This window comes from Salvelinus sp. IW2-2015, linkage group LG20 (genome assembly GCF_002910315.2).
Source record: "Salvelinus sp. IW2-2015 linkage group LG20, ASM291031v2, whole genome shotgun sequence".
Lineage (NCBI taxonomy): Eukaryota > Metazoa > Chordata > Actinopteri > Salmoniformes > Salmonidae > Salvelinus > Salvelinus sp. IW2-2015.
In genome coordinates this window covers 69,094,134-69,113,183 of record NC_036860.1, presented here as the reverse complement: position 1 = coordinate 69,113,183, position 19,050 = coordinate 69,094,134, and the positions used below count along the sequence as shown (strand labels likewise).

The window sequence follows — 19,050 nt, the reverse complement described above, 5'->3', positions numbered from 1 at the left end:
GCATTAGCTTCGTCTGCAGTCAAAGCCCTGAGCATTATTGCAGAAAATACAGGTCAAGATTTGCTTCGTCTCAGTCAACCCCTGAGCGTCATTGCAAGAAAATAACAGGTCCAAGATTAGCTCGTCTCCAGTCAAACCCAAGCGTTATTGGCAGAAAATACAGGTCAAGACTTTGCCTCGTCTCAGTCAACCCTGAGTGTTATTGCAGAAAATACAGGTCAAGATTTGCCTCGTCTCAGTCAACCCTGAGATGTTTATTGCAAGAAAATACAGGTCAAGATTTGCCTCGTCTCAGTCAAGCCTGAGTGTTATTTGCAGAAAATACAGGTCAAGATTTGCTTCGTCTCAGTCAACCCTGAGCGGTTATTGCAGAAAATACAGGTCAAGATTTGCTTCGTCTCAGTCAACCCTGAGCGTTATTTTGCAGAAAATACAGGTCAAGATTAGCTCCACTCAGTCAAACCCTGAGCGTCATTGCAGAAAATACAGGTCAAGATTAGCTTTCGGAGTAAGTAGTCTGCAGCATCTATTCACCCTGGAGCCTACATCTTTGTTTCCTGTTGAAGGGGAAGAATTTTGTCTTCAAAGTTTTGACTGCTGCAGTGGATGGATGCTGTGTTTCATTCCTCTGTTGGTTGTCACAATAGTAATGGTTTCCACTGTTACAGGAATCGTGTGTCTGATGGTGATGCAGAGGTGCTGTACTGCACTTAATCAATCCTACCACATGGTGGCACCAACCAAGCATATACTCACTTCAACATACAATGATTAACCTTAGTTTTGTTTGATATTTCTTGGGACACTCCGTAACCAGGTTTATAGGTGCCAGTTTCCTGTCTAAGGCTCTGAGGCAGGTGTTCTGACATGCCTGATTGTAAGACGGTGTGTTTGTCCGTCAATAAACCTCAAAAGATCATTGGCAGACATCTGTGTTCTTTTTCTGGGATAAGTCACCATTTGAAGTGTCATGGGGTAAGATGTTTTATGAATTCCTGAGTTCCTTAGTTGCGGACCTTTGTCCCTTTTTATTGAAATTGGTCCTAAAGTGTATCTGGGTGTCTCAGTTGTCTTCGTTTCATCCTTCCCAGGTGACGTAAGTAAACAATAATCTGGGCGCTGCTTCCAATCTGCTTGGCGGTTTTTGGCACTGTGGAATGTGGGTGGTGTGAGTATCTAACAGACAGGTCTCCTCTCCAGCTACTTCTCTAGATAGAATAATAGTGTGGTGCTTATGCTACGGTACAATGAGATGGTGTTGATAAGAAACCTACTATGTGCTTCAAACAGAAAATCAACTGAAAATATTGATATACTAAAGCAGTACTTGTTCTTCCAGGTTTTGGTATCGCTGTATCAAATGAGACTGTTAATATCACAGCGGATTCCCCTACATCATGTAAGAGTGACTGCTGGTGTCATGTAGAACGGGTTTTACCCCGAATTCCGCTTGTGTATTTGGTACTTCCATAGAGGCACTACCAACAAGTTTTAACTGTTATAAACACTAACAAAACATCTGGGAAATGTTAATGAGCCCACAAATGCCACAATACCATTACACAGGGGTGGCTCATTGTCCGAAGTCATACTTTCATTAACAAGTCGTTTCCGATTTGTAAATATTAAATGTGAATTTTGGGCTCCAGTAATGTGACACCTAGATCCACAGAGCTGTATCTTTTTTACCACCTCTGCAACATCTTGTGCTTCTGAGTAAGTGATTTAATTCGGCATTACACGTTGGTTCATACCACTTATATTCTTTCTTGTCTTTGTAATGTCACTTTCAACCTTCTTTTCCCTTCTATCCTCCCTAACTCTACCCTCGCTCTACCCACCCCTCTCGTCTCTTTTTTCTCTCCTTCCTCTCCTATCATCCTGTGTTGACCCGGTTTTCAGGCAGGTTCGCTCATCTCTGGCGATCTCCATCCTCGGCAGCGTGGGTACGCTTTACGATATGACAATAGGATACTATAACTAAAAGTAATGTATTCTTCATACGAATCCCAATACGCCCCAAATCCTAGCAATGTCCCTAAAAAAGATGACATTGATATCCCCCATATATGGTTGACAATATCCTGCCTGGCTCTTCCCTCTCACCACCCATTTCTCTCTCCTCCACCTCTTTCAGCAATCTGTGTTGTTTGGCAACCATGTGTTCGGGCTTTTCTGGCGCCTTTGTTGAGCCTACTTCTGGTTGCAGGTGTGGCTTCACCTATAAAGTCCAGCCTCTAAAGACCGTCGCTGAGTGGGGCCCTCTCAGAGCTGCCCTCTGTAGCATCTGCACCAATCTTGGTCATCACAAGTGTCCTTTAAACGTCAGATCTATCAGCTGAGATAAATCAGAGAGAGGGGAGAGCACAAGGGGAGTGCTCGACGATCCAAGATCAAAAGAGCTGAATGGTGATCCAGGACAAAGAGCTGAATGGTGATCCAGGATCAACAGAGCTGAATGGTGATCCAGGTCAACAGAGCTGATGGTGATCCAGGGTCAACAGAGCTGAAATGGTGATCCAGGTGCAACAGGCTGAATGGTGATCCAGGATCAACAGAGCTGAATGGTGATCCAGGATCACAGAGCTGAATGGTGATCCAGGATCAACAGAGCTGAATGGTGATCCAGGATCAAACAAGAGCTGAATGGTGATCAGGATCAAACAGAGCTGAATGGTGATCCAGGATCAACAGAGCTGAATGGTGATCCAGGATCAACAGAGCTGAATGGTGATCCAGGATCAAACAGAGCTGAATGGTGATCCACCGGGTCAACACAGCTAACTGTAAATTATTTTAAAAAACAATCATCCTAAATCATGCTTCTTTACCTGAATATAAAGTGAAAACATTGCACGTGAAAAATAATACAATAAACTGTATGTCCTCCCTACAAACGACTATATTTTAGACATTGTCACCTGTTTGGGTTGAATCCAGGATCAACAGAGCTGAATGGTGATCCAGGATCAACAGAGCTGAATGGTGATCCAGGATCAACAGAGCTGAATGGTGATCCAGGGTCAACACAGCTAACTGTAAATTATTTTAAAAAACAATAATCCTAAATCATGCTTCTTTACCTGAATATAAAGTGAAAACATTGCACGTGAAAAATAATACAATAAACTGTATGTCCTCCCTACAAACGACTATATTTTAGACATTGTCACCTGTTTGGGTTGTGCTCCTTGACTCCCCTTTCCTCCTCAGTGACCATGGGTCTACTCTTTGATACTGGCTACTGCTCAATGGCGTCCATTTCRGAGTGGGTTCTCGTGATGTGCTTCTTTGTCCTAGTTGGCCTCTTTGCATCCGAGTTCCGTCATATCGACTGTCACCAGCTCACCGTGCAGAACCAAGGCCTCAGCGAGAAACAGAGCATGGGATCATAATGGGATCATAATGTACAATAAACAGAACAGTAATGTAATAATGATATAATAATTGAACATTCAGCTCTGACTAATGAGCTTTACATAAGTGTACATATTTTTAACCTATTGTTGAATAAACTGCTACTCTTTTTAGTTAATAAAATACTACTAACTTTGATGCGGCATCTCCTTAGCTAAACCTCTTTGTTTGGTTTCTGTTGAGTTTACMGYWYATATTGATGAGATTTTTCTGATCTTTGTTCATTTTTTGACTACAGCAGTGGTGGTTGCTATGTTTCCTCTCTCTGTAGGTTGTCTCATGGTATTGCTTTCACTGTTARAGGAATCTGTAGGGTGACGGTGAGAGAGACGCTGTACTGTAGTTAGTCCATTKTACCACATGGTAGCACAATCAGGCCATGTTTGTCAGCCTGGCCTCAGAGCCATATGAAACATACTTTATGTATTTCTTAGCACCTCCAAGACGTATGATACCTACTAAAACAGAAACAAAAGGAGGGGGGTCGGTCAGTTGGTCAGTCGGGTGGGGTGTGTAATCCCACTACCATCTAGCGATKCAAAGGTTGCGTGTTCGAGTTGAGTAGGGGATAACTGATGCATTTGAGTTAACCCGTCCCCTAACCCTTATCCAAAACCTGAAGGAAAACTCCACCCAAAAAGTATCTTTTGGTATTTGTTTTATTAGTACATTGTCAACGTAGTCCCACAATGTTTCGCTTGTCAGGAAATCTTGTCAGGAAATCTTCCCTGTATGATGCATTTTGCATCATTTTGCATTTTGAAAGTTACATATCTTGAAAACTAACCTGCTACTTAAATTCACCTAACCTTTGTCATTTTAGTTCTCCTAACCTTCATGTAAATGATCCTAACCTTTGTAGTTAGTTTCCCTAACCATCAACGTAAATTCTCCCCAGAATTCAAATTTGTTGTTACAGCGCATCAAGCAACCTGGTCTCATCCAATTCATATGCTATTGTGCGACTGGGTAAGACGTATGATACTGTGCATCCTCTAATTTGGATGATATTGTACAAGTGTTATTCCATTAATAACGTGACCTAACCTAATTAATAACGTAACCTAAATATATCATKCTAAATGGAGGGTTTCACATTTACYAACATAATCGTATGAACTGAGTGGCAAATATTTTTCAGCTTACAATTTTGAACTTTTAAAGTACATTATACTGTATCTTTGTGTTCCAAAACAGAGTAGAGAACATATGACATATTTAGCCCATAGCTTGTGTCTATATGTGATTAGATACTCATTAGAAGAGCAAAGAGGATCATTTAATGACTCCTGGGTGTCTAGTTTAATTTATCCCAMGTGACCTAAGTGGATCATAATGTGGTCCTGTGTGCTGCTTCCGATCYGRTTGGCGGTGTTTGGCACTGTGGGCGTATGGACGGTGCGAGTATCTGACCGGCTGGTTTGCTGTGGTCACTGATATCTCAAGCTAATGTACAATGAAATGGTGTCTATAATAAAAAAGTACTGTTGGTGCAAGTAACAGACACAGAAAAAACATACGTTCTGAGAGCGAGAAACAAAACACATGAACTGAATAGCTACATTCTGTTCGTGTCAAACTCCACAGTGTGTTCTGGAAAGAGTTTTATTTTCACTGAAGTGTTGAAATACTAAACACAGTTCTTGACTTTTAATATCACAGAGAGAATCCCCTACATCAGGTAGGAGTCYCACTGGTCTTTACAACACTGTAAAGGGTTTAACGACTCCTGAGAAACGCAGACCTACAGTACACGAATCATGTTGCCACAAATAATCCAATTTAAGTGGAGATTAAGTTTAGGAATGCTATGACTGGGCACAGAGAGGAAAAGTACAATGGCAATACTTCTATTTTTTATCTTATTTGATGTGGTGTACCAAGTAYTGATACCTCGGACAGAACAAGCTTTTGCGGTCATTTGTCATCATGAAATAAATTACGGCTGGAAAGTTAATAAAACGCCAGTGCGGCAGGTAGCCTAGCGGTTAGTGAGGCGTGCCAGCAAGCGGATGGTTGCCAGTTTGAATCCAGGTCTGGTGGGAAGTGAGCTGGAAACCYGAGGGTTGCTACTATCCAATCCTAGATGCCATTGCCTGCTGTTGTGCACTTGAGCAAGGCACCTAACCACCCACAACAACTGTTCCATAGGCGCCCAGTGTGGCAGCCCCCTGCTCCAACCTGTATATGTACACTACCGTTCAAAAAGCATCCCGGAGTCGCCACTTCACTGGTGACGTTGAGACTGGTGTTTTGTGGTACTATTTAATGAAGCTACCAGTTGAGGACTTGTGAGGCGCACGCCCCCATTCTCATCGGGCTTAGTAGAGCAAGATGAGAGCTTCATGTTCCTTGGTGTCCACATCACAAACAAACTATTATGCTCAAAACACACCAAGACAGTCGTGAAGAAGGCACGAAAAACGCCTTCCCCCTCAGGAGACTGAACAGATTTGGCATGGGTCCTCAGATCTTCAAAAGGTTCTACAGCTGCACCATCGAGAGCATCCTGACTGGTTGCATCACCGCCTAGTATGGCAACTGCTCGGCCTCCGACCGCAAGGCGCTACAGAGGGTAGTGCGTACAGCCCAGTACATCACTGGGGCCAAGCTTCCTGCCATCCAGGACCTCTATACCAGGCGMTGTCAGAGGAAGGCCCTAAAAATTGCCAAAGATGCCAGCCACCCTAGTCATAGACTATTCTCTCTGCTACTGCATGGCAAGCGGTACCGGAGCACCATGGCTARCCGGACTATTTGCATTGACCCCTCCCTTTTTATACTGCTGCTACTRGCTGTTTATTATCTATGCAAAGTCACTTTACCKCTTCCTACATGTACATATTATCTCAATTACCTCGACTAACCTGTACCCCCACACATTGACTCAGTACCGGTACCCCCTATATTTAGACTCAWTATTGTCATTTRATTGTTGCTCTTTTATTAAATGTTTTCTTTAGTTTATTTAGTAAATATTATTTTCCTTAACTGCTTTGTTGGTTAAGGGCTTGTAAGTAAGCATTTCACAGTAAGGTCTATGTTACCTGTTGTATTCGGCGCATGTGACAAATAACATTAGATTTGATTTGATTTTCTCAAATGTTTACTCTGTTGAGTTAAATATGCTGTTGCCTAGCTGTTTTGTGTGGTGAAGTGTATATGATTCCATGGCAGCACAATCACATCGGAATCTGTCTATACAGAATGAGGAAGATCATGTAGCTGTACTGTCAACACGGAAACCAATATCTTGACTGCCCTTTCCCTCCTTAGTGTCTACAGGCATACTCTCTCATTTGCGCTTCCGCTCTGGAGCGGCCACTTCTGAGTGGGCTCTGGGCATGTCCTTCTTTGGCCTGTTTGACCTGTTTTGCGCCGAGTTCCGTCACATCGACTGTCACCAGCTCACTATGCAGAAGCAAGGTCTCAGCGAGACCCAGAGCACCAACGGTCTCATCAGAATCGCAGGRGGCCGGTGGCACCTTAATTGAGGAGGACGGGCTCATTGCTGGAATGSAATAAATGGAATATTATTAAACACATCAAACACATGGTTTCCATGTGTTTGATACCATTCTATACACTCTGAGGGGAGGACGCCATTCTTATAAACCGTCGTCCCCTCAGCAGCCTCCTGTGATAATGTATGGTAGCACAGCTAGCAGGACGGTAATGGAAAAATGACCCCTGATTCATATTCAATATACAATACATCTTGGAGAGTGTCATGTGTAATTGTTATTTATCTCCATGTTTAATTATGTGAGGATGAGGTAGAGGTGCTGGACTGTATTTAGTTCATTCTACCACATGGTGGCGCCACCAAGCCATTTACGTCTACTGACCTGCACTCACTTCAGCGTACTGAATACTTTTGAATCTTCACAGTGTACGACATATCTTTCTGCGTCACAAAAAAATCAAGTCAATTCATTAAATATAACATGTCTTACAGATTGGATGGTTTGGATGTTCTGCAACCTTATTTATGGAGAAATCGTGCGTTTGTCTAATGTTGTGTTACGTGTGTATTGAACCCGTGGCAGTAGCATTTTGTCACCACATCAGGAAAAGTCTGGCCTTTGTCTATCTCTCCACCTGTCAGCTGGCTAACAATGAATGAGAGAGTGAGAGAGAGAAAGAGAGGATGGAGGGAGGCTTGAGCCTGCAGGAAAGGAAAAGTTCACAATGTTCATAATGTGAAATGTCACTGTTATATAAATGTAATGTCACATTTCCTTTAGCAGCTAGGGACAATTTGGTCACAATGTAGAAATACAGAATGTTGCGTTTATATCAGGTATTACAAAAATTCTAAGGTTAATACAACACTGAGTTGTGGTCTTATCTCCCATGTCCTTTACAGCCCGACAATGCCACAGAACTTACTTATGTGGGTACAATATATTCTGTGAGCTATTTCAAACAGCTAATGAAACACAACGTTTTTAAATGTGAGGAAAGAGTTGCGCATATCCCCTTCGAATGCTCTCATGATTTTAGGTTGCACCTCCTCGTCTAGCGTTAGTTTAGCGCCTTCTACTCCGCTCCATAGATGTTCCCTTGTCAGCCCTGTAGGGACAGACATGGCCACCGGAGGCGCTGCACTATGGAGCACCATGGAGCACCATGCACCATACGTTGCATTATCATACTGATGGGAAAATGTCGTTCTGGTGACATGCCAAAACATTTTGGAAGATACCCCTGATCGAGCCAGACATTTTGCATTCACAACAATGCGTTAGGGGTATTTTAAGATGAACTGAGTAACTTGGCTGAGTATAGGGCCAGCCATGGTGATAGCAGGGGTCCAGTCCTTGACTCATCTCTACTTTTATCCAGTTCAGTCTGTGTGGACAAGATGTTGATATTAAATTACCTTTGATTCTACTTCTTTGTACTTCATAACTTTTACTGCCGCTGTAAAATATCTTTGGCATCAATTTTAATGCGGAGTAATCGGTTTTTAGATGGGAATCTCAAGCCCTCTAGCTCTTTTGCCCCGTCCCCTTGGCATTCTTTCACATACTACACGCTGTGTGATCTCTAGAGGGAGCCTTTGACGAGAGGCGAGGGGATCAGACATGCTGGAATTCTATGGGAATTTTCCCCAAGTACCCAAGTAAAAAAAATGTGGTTTCGTTTCAAACTTGGTTTATTGTTCATAGTGTGCTAAGTAAGACACTGGGGCACTGCAGGCCTAATACCGTGAAACATTGTAAATAGAGTGGGAACATAACTTGGATTAAGTAGCATAGATTACTAGATATTTTCACGAGATGGGATTGAAATTGTGTACGGTACATCTAATGAGGAGGAATTCCTAAACTAGTCCTGGTGCCACAGAACCTTGGGTCCTGCTGTTTTCATTAAATGGCAAAGGAGGCCCCTGATAAAGCAATAACACCTCATAAAAAAAACAGAGTCAAATACAGAGAGGTCATCGATGAAAATCTTGCAAACGGTTGAGAGTGAGACATTCTCTTCCAGTAAAAGAGAAAGGTTGATGAAACGCCTGATTTGTTAGTCTTGACTTTGATTCAAAAGGCCGCCATGCTGCAGCCTACTGTAATCTCAATAAACACCTGCCTCGGCTCAAATTGCTCTTATCTCACTAACAGCTCTTGACCAGCAACAATAGTGCTGCTCCACTATCGCAGAACGGAGCACTCGCCCCAGGCCCTCGGACCATGGTCTCGCAGTGTGCCCTAACCCTTATCTTCTGACTCCCAAAATCCTGTTCAAGACCCAGCGAAAGGCCACATCTGTGCAAGAGCAGCGGCACGAACCTGGAATTCTACGGGACAGATAGAGGGATATACTGTATATATAAAGAGAGAGAGAGAGAAAAAGAGAGAACGAGAGAGAGAAATGGAATGGGGGGGGTCGGGAGAGTAAGAGAGAGAGAGATACAGAGTGGACACTACCAGCTGTGATCTCACCCTCCTCTCCTTGGCACAAGGTTCCAGAAAACTGCCCTTTTGCAGAAAAAATGCCATGCGCACCACATTCCATCCATCGGCACACAAAAGCCCTCGTCTCTTTCTTTTTTRCCCCCGCGCGACAATCACATAATRATATAATTGCACTAGTGTGCAGACCCAGACACTCAGAAACGGTATATTTGCGAATGTGACAATGGAGGAAGTCTGGCTCAAAAGACTGTGGTCTGTGTAGTTAGGGAGGGAGATTGTCGTGTCGGAGCATGGGGGCGAGGGAGTGACCTTCTGTCTGGTCTGTCCCCCACTGTAATGGGGTGCATTGTGATTCTATGTAACGCCGGTGGGGACTTTTTTTGGGTCAGCTGCCCAATCGGCACTAGCTGCTGGACACGGGGGCCCATGTAATGTACAAAAAGAGAGAAAGGAAGGGATTGAGAGAGAGAGAGAGACAGAGACCACATTAGAGACATAAAATACCCACAGATCACACAGACCCACAAAGAATTTGAAAACAAATCAAACATTGATGAACTCCCATATCTGTTAGGCGAAATACCACAGTGTGCAAGCAAAGCAGAACGATTTGTGGCACATTTAAAATATCTATATTCTTTAACTTTTGTGTGCGTAATGTTCACTAATGTTTCCCTTGTTTATTTCCATTGTGTTTATTGCCTATTCCATTTGCTTTGGCAATGTAAACATATGTTTCCCATGCCAAAGAAATACCTTTGAATTGAACTGAGAGAGTGAGTGAGAGAGAGAAGGGGAGGGATTGAGAGAGAAGGAGAAAGGGAYGGATTGAGAAAGAGAGAGAGAGAGAGAAACCAAGTCAGTTCACAGTGAATCAAAAATGCCCCATGCTATAGATGTACTGGGCTGTTATGAACAGACTGAGACATAATAATGACACACACACGCATGCACGTAGGCATGCCTACACACACACACTATCTCTCACGCTCTCTCACTCAAACATACCATGAGAATCAGCATGTGACAGTTAAGACAGACCACCGCCCCCTGTCCCCTGTCCACGCTCCCAGACGAGAATCGAGCCACTGTCCCTGATGACTGGCCACCTCCCAAATTTCTCTCCCTGCAGCCCGGCCTTGGGTTGGGTGTGTCCCTTCTTGCACGGGGCGCCACAGAATAGACTATTGTTAATATGCACAAGACAGGGAGTGGGGGGGGGAGGGACGGGGTAGGCTGATGATGATGGTGGTGGAGGGCTGACTGAGTGGAGAACTTAGACAATGCAGAACTTCCCCCTTCTTGTAGTGTGTGCAAAACACACACATACACACAAACACACACACACACACAGGTTGCACACTGACGCATTAGGAGGAGAGTGGAAGGCAAGAGTAATGGAGAGACAATGAACATGCTTGTTCCTTTATATTGGCTTGACTCTCTTCTCTGACACTGTTATTCACATGTCCATCCCTGAGTACTATACCGAAGTCCACGTTCTGTGTCCTTCACTCCTTCACTGCCTTGTCTTCTTGCCAAGCCTTGCTATTTGGACAACGTACCTCTCCCATCCATCTCTCTGCCTTCTGTCCCCTCCCCTTGTCATCCCACAACCCACTGCCAATGTGCGGGTTTGAGAGGCACAGATTCTTCGCAGGCCTAAGTAGATCGACACATCTTTCCAATACCTGGTGAAGCATTTAACCCAGTGCCTGTTAGTCCTGGTCCTGGGGACGCAAATGGGTGCACATTTTAGTTTTTGCACTAGCACTACACACCTGATTCCACTAATCAACTCATCATCCAACCTTTGATTAGTGGAATCAGGTGTGTAGTGCCAGGGCAAAATGAACAAATCAGGATTAAGAAACACTGACATTTTAAACGATCAATTTGCAGTAATAATCCTATATTCTGCTCTGGTCAGATATCATACTGTATCAATTTCTCTACTTGTCTTCTCATTCACACAAATCTCCCTCTCAGTCTCAGTCTTGACTTAGCCTCCGTTGTGACACGCTGGCAGTCAAACAGAGGCTGAATTCCACACCTCACCGTAGTTCACACAAAGACAGCTGTTTGATCTAATGAGAAGCTTGATGAGTGCGCGTGCGTGTGTGCGTGTGAGTGTACGTGCGTGTAAGAGAGAGAGACAGAGATCGAGAGAGAGAGAGAGAGAGAAAGAAAGGGTGGAGATGAGAATGGAGCCAACACTTTATTTCCTCCACTGTTCTTCCTTTATTCCTCTGGTAATGTGCCATTGTTGTTGTCTTATCACCATGTAATTAGAACTAGAGAGGCTCCAAGAAAGAGTGTCTCTGTCTCTAGGTCGGATTTCTCTGAGTACCAGCCTCCCAGTAGCAGCAGGAGTAAGAGTATGGGATCAGTCATTCTCTGAGGCTCATCAAAAGCTGTCTTTAAAAAAACAAAAAACAATGATGAATTCATAACCAACAGTTATAGTTGGGGTTACATTTGTTCTTCTGAAGTTTTTATTGTGACGCACTGCACGCTGTCTTTGTGTGCAATGTGAAATTGCAGTCATTACCCGCGTTCTAAAGAATGCCATCTTCATGGACCTGGAGCGTTTCACACTAACACGGGTGGTAGTTTTACAAATTCTATTGCAGTTTATCCTTCAATTACAGACAACTGATGATTGAGATATAACGGTCAACAATGGCCTGATGTCCATACGGTTCCAGTTAAAGGTTAACCTGTATTATGGTATTGATAAATGAGTGCAATCCATTCATTGCAGATGAAAACATAATTCATGAATCACAGACATAACATCAGGGGGGGTAAACAGCCTCCAAAAAAGCACCCCCGGTCGTCAACTCTCCATGCTAACCTTTGCATGATGCCAGTGGTCAGCGACAATACCGTATTTATTTTTTATATACCGTGACCTTTCCGCTGCATCGGGAGTGTTCAGAATGGAGAATGTTAGTTGTATATGTGCCATAATGGAGAATAGAATACAGTGCTGGCTTATGTAACGGGGATGACATTTGGGTGGGRTGACSTGCRCCTGCTCCCCTCTCCTTTGAGGATAGAGCAGACAGATGCTGCTACACGGCCACTGTTGTCGAGAAGAACTGCTGTCTTTCTCGATCCGGTCTTACCGAAGTTAAGACGGGTCCTCTCTCTGCGTTCTGTCTATAGGCGTGATTCATGACTAATCTAAAGGGAAAGTTTCACTCCTCTATTTAGGCACCCCTTTTTGGCTCATGAGCACCCCCAGAGGCAAACACTCCATATATAGTATCTTTATATAGTATCTTGAAAAAGTTGGATTTTGTAATCAACTGTAGCTACTCTAAAACATCTGAGGTTAAAATATGGACACAATTCATTACCTTCTCCTGACATTCAGCATCACCACACAAGACATTATACTGTGCTGTATTGAGTCTGAATACAGGAAAACTCATAAAACACAACCCAAACCTCCAAAACTGCCCCATGCATTGTCCAGTGATGGGTATTGTTCCGTTAGCTGCCCAGACAAAGACAAAAGGACTAAGGGCTGTTAACCTGGCAGCTCACCAGCGATCCCAGCAGCAGCAGCCACAGAGCTGAAAAACTCACAGGCAACGGGAAGCTCGACGTCAAACACATTCGCCGTCTCTCTTTTTTKTTTTTTMTCTGGCCTGCATTTTCATATTTCATTGGTATTTCCGGATGGTTCCACATTTGCAAAATAAAGACCATCAGAGTAATCATTAGAACGTTAACAATAATAACGTCGGGAGCCGAATGAAAGCCTGGAGAGGCTTGTTGACCTTTCAGAGCTAAACTGGTCCTGGCTCTGTGTGAGCTCTGCTGGACCCATTGTGTTCTGAGACCTTATCATTGTGTTGCAGTTTCCTCTCCCTGCCGCCGCCGCGAGTGTGTGTGTGTCTTGGTGTGTGTTGTGTGTGTGTGTGTGTGTATGCGCGTGCTGGCATGCGTTTGTGATGTGTGTCTGTGCACATGGCTGTGTATGTGTGTGTGTTTAAGGGAAGATAGGACAGGGCTAGTGTGAAGGCAGAAGGGAGGGTACTCACGCTCCACTAGCACATGTTCAGAGGAGACCCGAGGTACACCTGTTGACAAGACAATCCATCGTTCTCACAACTCAATAAACACTCGGTTTCCTGTACGAGGGCACAGATGGTGATACCGATGGACAACGTCATTGCCTAACAAAACTGTTACGCATGGCAAAAATAACAAAACAACAAGTAGTGCATAGTAACACGTAGCAACACATCGTAACACATGAAGTGGACAATCGTCAATTATTATTATGACGTCGTCAAAACGCCAAGACATGCGGCCACATCACAGAACAGCTAGTTGTATAAGGAGTCTGCCAAGGATTCTGATTTCCAAGGCCATTGTTACAGTAGCGGCCTCACACTCCTCAATGTGTACCGTCTGTCAGAATATCCGTTTGTGCGATTATACAGTATATCCATCAATCCTGCTAAATGCTCATGAAGTTAAACAATGGAGGGCATTGATCGAGTACGAGTAGCCTATCGCCGTGTGTACAGTAGAAAGAACAACACACTAGTTCCCACCTGTGCCCCCCCCCCCCCACTCCCGCCCCCACCCTCCTCCACCCCGGCCACATAAACCAAAGAGGTGAGTGTTATGTCCTGTTATGTGATGTCATTTCTGCACTCTCTAGAGACAATACACCCACGCCGCGGGGTTTCCCCTAACCATCAACAGGGGGTGCTGTTGTGCCCTGCAGGGTGGTATGTGGCATGAGTCATCGCCTCCCTCCCCTCTCTAACCTTCCCAAACACCCCTCGAAATCCACCACTCCCTCCGTCCGTCCACTGTGTGTGTGGACAAAAGGGACAGGGACTTGGTGCGGAGGCGGGATGGTCAAATTGTTGCCACGGGCAACTCGGAATCCTAACACAAGGATGACCCTGGGAGGACTCGGGCCTAATCGAATAAATGGAGGCATTGATAGATGGAGAGAATGAGACAGAGGAAGAGAGAGAGAGGGAGGGAAAGAAAGATGTTTATGACTAACACATCAGAGAGGCTCTGTGAGTGAACTGAGTCCACTGGCTGTCCAGGATCTGTGTCCGAAATGGCACCCTATTCCCTATGTAGTGCACTACTTTTTACCACGGCCCTTAGGGCTCTGGACAAAAGTGGTTCACTATATAGGGAATTAGGGTGCCATTTCAGACATGCATAGCTGTTTTATTAGGGAAAGTCCAGGAGAGGTAATGTCCAGGTTCTTTGTGCTAGTGGGACTGAAGGCTGAAGGCTCAGCGCTGGAGGCCGGAGGCTGGGGGCTGAAGGACCCATATGGCAAAGGGAGAGAGCTGATGCAGTATTCTGTGCTCACACAGTAGTCTCCTGATGCACTTATTAATGACTACCTCTGTCATCTGCAGCACCTGCCTAGCCTGCTGTCTGTATCATAACACATTACACCTCTTTGTGCTTCGCTGGGGTTTGTTTCATAACACATACACAACTCCAACTAATCTGTACAGCTGTTGTTAGGGCACAGTTGGTTGGAGCAGTTGTGGGTTTCATCCCTTGTACACTGGATTTATGTGTTGACTGAAATATAGTGTCTGCTACAGTAAAATGACCACATCATATGAAAAAAAACTATTTATTTCAAAGATATTAGGAACATAAGAACAACGAAGATTCAGTTTGACTCCAGATCTATGACTCAGGTTGTGATTTCAGTGTTGATAAGCCAGCACCTACAACAACCTACCATACGCCATCAAAGCTATCCTACTATTGTTCCCGTTCTGACAGGAAGTGGAGTTTGTTGTGTTATTGTTGGATGTTGGGAAAGAGTGAGGAAGCCGGGAGCAGGGTCCCGGGGCGGGATACGGAAGGTGTAGGACCACGGCGGTGAAGGAGGAGAAGAGAAGCGAAGGAGAGGGAGGGGAACCACTTGTACCTGAGTCAGAGGATGACGGGCTTAACCAACTCTTTCCGCTACAGAACGCAGATCCTGAGCCGGCGGAGGAAAACACCTGGGACCTGAACGGAGGACAAACAAACACAGGAGAGGAAGCTGAAGGAAGAGAGGAGGAGGCGAGAGGAGAGCTGATGTGAAAGCCATATGGAGCTGTGAGTAGCGCGGAAGGGTGGGGCAGGATTTGGCTGCTCTGTAATGTGCGAAAGCAGACCAACGATGGAAAGAGTTCTTATCGTAGCTCAAACGTGTTGATTTGACTATCATCCAGGGATCAAAGGTCAATTTGGAATCAAGCCCATCATTGCCTGCATTGATTCATGAACCCATAACACTGAAAATGTTGACTTCACAAATGTTTCCGTTTGTATGGGCTAGCAAAATGCTGGTGAGTTTGCCATGGTGTTGCATTGACAGCTAACGTCATGGCGAGGTGCTACCACTGTGAATGAAGAAACTTTCAGATCTGAGGTTAAATAGTAAGGCCCTACATTATAAAACTTAGTCAGTCCCCTGCTCTTGTGTGTAGTGTGATGCAGTCAAGCGTCACATCCTTGACACAGTTCTCTGCTACCCCTGTCAAAGTAGGCCACTCCAAACCTTTCTCTCCACAATGCCGAGAGCCTCACATTGTTTTCCGACACAATTTTCATTGTATTTGGAGGGCCAGGAGGGAGCAACCCAATGGAAAGCCCTGCAGGAGAGGAGAGCAGCTGGCTAGGAATGTAGTCAAGCCTTTTTGGCTTCACACCTAACAGGTGGCGCACCCTCTCCCTCTCCTCCTTAGAGGTGAAATGTGGATTTCCCCTCTTTCTCTCTCTCTTTCCCTCTCTTTCCCTCTCTCCCTCTTTAACCACTAACGCTCACTCCTACCCTCTCATTTCCTTCCCTCGCTGGTAAAACATCATGTGTTTTATTTCATGAGGTTCTTCCTCCTCTTGCTTCTTTACCATTCCTCTGCTCTAGGCAGGGAGGTCACTGGCAGGGAGGTCACAGTTTTACAGTGTAGACACCTGTGTTGTGTGTACGTGTTTGTGTTCAAATCAAATCAAATCAAATGTATTTATATAGCCCTTCGTACATCAGCTGATATCTCAAAGTGCTGTACAGAAACCCAGCCTAAAACCCCAAACAGCAAGCAATGCAGGTGTAGAAGCACGGTGGCTAGGAAAAACTCCTAGAAAGGCCAAACCTAGGAAGAAACCTAGAGAGGAACCAGGCTATGAGGGGTGGCCAGTCCTCTTCTGGCTGTGCCGGGTGGAGATTATAACAGAACATGGCCAAGATGTTCAAATTGTTCATAAATGACCAGCATGGTCAAATAATAATACATCACAGTAGTTGTCCGAGGGTGCAGCACCTCAGGAGTAAATGTCAGTTGGCTTTTCATAGCCGATCATTAAGGTATCTCTACCGCTCCTGCGGTCTCTAGAGAGTTGAAAACAGCAGGTCTGGGAACGGTAGCCCGTCCGGTGAACAGGTCAGGTTCCATAGCCGCAGGCAGAACAGTTGGCCAGTTTTCAACTACTTAAGATGCCCTTGATTGATCTTAGTGCAATGGGACCAATGGAATGGTCCCACAAGTCCAAACACAGAGACTCTGTGGTATCTGCACTCCAGGCAGCTCAACCAAAAACACAAAGTATTTGAAAAATGTTGAATACTTTTGAACCCAGGTCTGGCTTGCTCAATAATCATCACTACAATTATCATCTCTTTACCGGCAGCTGTCCCCCAAAACGATTTAATAAACGATCATTTCACTTAAACATGGCAGATATTTGGATGCGGTTACTGCTTTTTGTCTTTTGTGATTATTCCGCGGTGCTAGTGCTGTCTGGGCCTGTCTGATTATTTGCTTTGATTGTTGGGTCCTGAGGTGAAGCAGTCAACCCTCCTTCTCCCACTGTGTCCGTTATGCATGGTGTTCACATGTGTATACACACTACGTGTGTGTGTGTTGATGTAAGTGAGATGTGATTGCTGTGTAATAAATGTCTTCCAAAGAATCCCAGGTTGATCTGACGTCTTCTTATTTATGAGATCCTATAAGGATTTTCACTTTGGTTGTGCAGCTGCATGGCAACACTATAAAGGTTTTGGGTTAGGCATTGGGACAAATGAATTATCTCTGTTTTTCCATCTTGTGTTCCTTACTCCCTTAACTGTGTCCATGTTACTTGTTTTTCACCTGAACTTGACCATGTAATATAAATGCATACAACCATGTAACACCCAATAACGTGCTTTGGGCTTGAACTTGGGGCCCTATTCAATAGAAACCCACTTTTCAGCGAGAAATAAAAAACACAACATTCATCTTGTGCTGTGAGAATGCATATGATTATAATGCTAAATAAAAATGAACAATATGGCCTCCCGGGTGGCGCAGTGGTCTAAGGCACTGCATCGCAGTGCTAGCTGTGCCACCAGAGACTCTGGGTTCGAGCTCTGTTGCAGCCGGCCGCGACCGGGAGGTCCATGGGGTGACGCACAATTGGCCTAGCGTCGTCCGGGTTAGGGAGGGTTTGGCCGGTAGGGATATCCTTGTCTCATCGTGCACTAGGGACTCCTGTGGCGGACCGGGCGCAGTGCATGCTGACCAGGTCGCTAGGTGTACGGTGTTTCCTCTGACACATTGGTGCGGCTGGCTTCCGAGTTGGATGTGCACTGTGTTAAGAAGCAGTGCGGCTTGGTTGGGTTGTGTTTCGGGGGACGCATGGCTCTCGACCTTCGTCTCTCCCGAGCCCGTACGGGAGTTGTAGCGATGAGACAAAACAGTAACTACTAACAATTGGATACCATGAAAAACATGTTTTTTTTTTTTTAAATTGAACAATATATAGGCTTTCAGTTTGATATTGGTTTCAACGTAATCACAGACCCAGCCTCCAGGAATCTAAACCAATAGAAATACTATTACCGGTACACCACAGAACATTGACTCAAGTGAGAATGTCCGCTCTAATAATGATATTTCTATGCCTAGACCTCCGGCCTTAGAGTGATCTCTCATCTGAAAGCAATACCAGATGAGGGACTATGACACTGACAGTGTCATCAGGAAGCTGCACTCTAAACAGGAAGGACAGCGGTGGGGAGAGTGGAGGTGGGGGGGGGTGTAAGGGAAGAGCCTTCAGACTGACCAGTAGAATACACACCTGTGACCCTCCCTGTTTCTATTTCTGTGGTGGATGTGGCTGTCCCTCCCAGTCTGGCTGTCTCCTGGTCTCCTCTCCGGCTGTCTCCTGCTCTCCTCTCCACACTCTCTCCCTTGTTCTGTTTGGCTAGTTTTTATGTACATTTACATTTACTGAGGTGTGTGCTCCTCTCTGACAACGCCTGTATGTTGCTCAGACCTGGGAGGTTGGGTGAAGGTTGATCGTAAGTTGGGGGAAGGTTGGGAGGAGGTCAACGGGAGGTTGAGTGGAGTTTTAGGGAATGTTGAAAAGGAGGTTGATGGTAGGTTGAAATAATGTTGGAGGGATTTTGTTTMAGAAATGGGAGGGGGGTTGTGTAGTGAGGTAATGGGTTTCCTGTCATAGGAATAGTCTCAGGCAGAGACCTGTATAGGATATTAATATATCCTATATTAAGCCCCCCTCTCAACCAGGATAGGGAGAATGGACAGTCAGAGAATATACTGTATACAAGTGCAGGTACTGAGGACAGGCAGTCAAAGGAGGGCTGATATGTGTACAACACAACATATTTCGATTGTTGTGGTTCTCTACTTCTGTATAATTCTGT

General features: G+C 44.8%; 2 long non-coding RNA genes across 2 annotated transcripts; both read left to right on the top strand.

Annotated features, from left to right (window-relative positions):
- The first annotated feature begins 922 nt into the window (after positions 1–922).
- Positions 923–1,383, top strand: LOC139022677 (uncharacterized). Its single transcript, XR_011473744.1, has 3 exons — positions 923–975; positions 1,092–1,168; positions 1,340–1,383. It is a non-coding gene; the product is annotated as an uncharacterized lncRNA (long non-coding RNA).
- Positions 1,384–2,322: 939 nt separating this feature from the next.
- On the top strand, positions 2,323–2,567 carry LOC139029498 (uncharacterized). The gene is made up of 3 exons (XR_011481824.1): positions 2,323–2,375; positions 2,428–2,470; positions 2,550–2,567. It is a non-coding gene; the product is annotated as an uncharacterized lncRNA (long non-coding RNA).
- Positions 2,568–19,050: the final 16,483 nt, after the last annotated feature.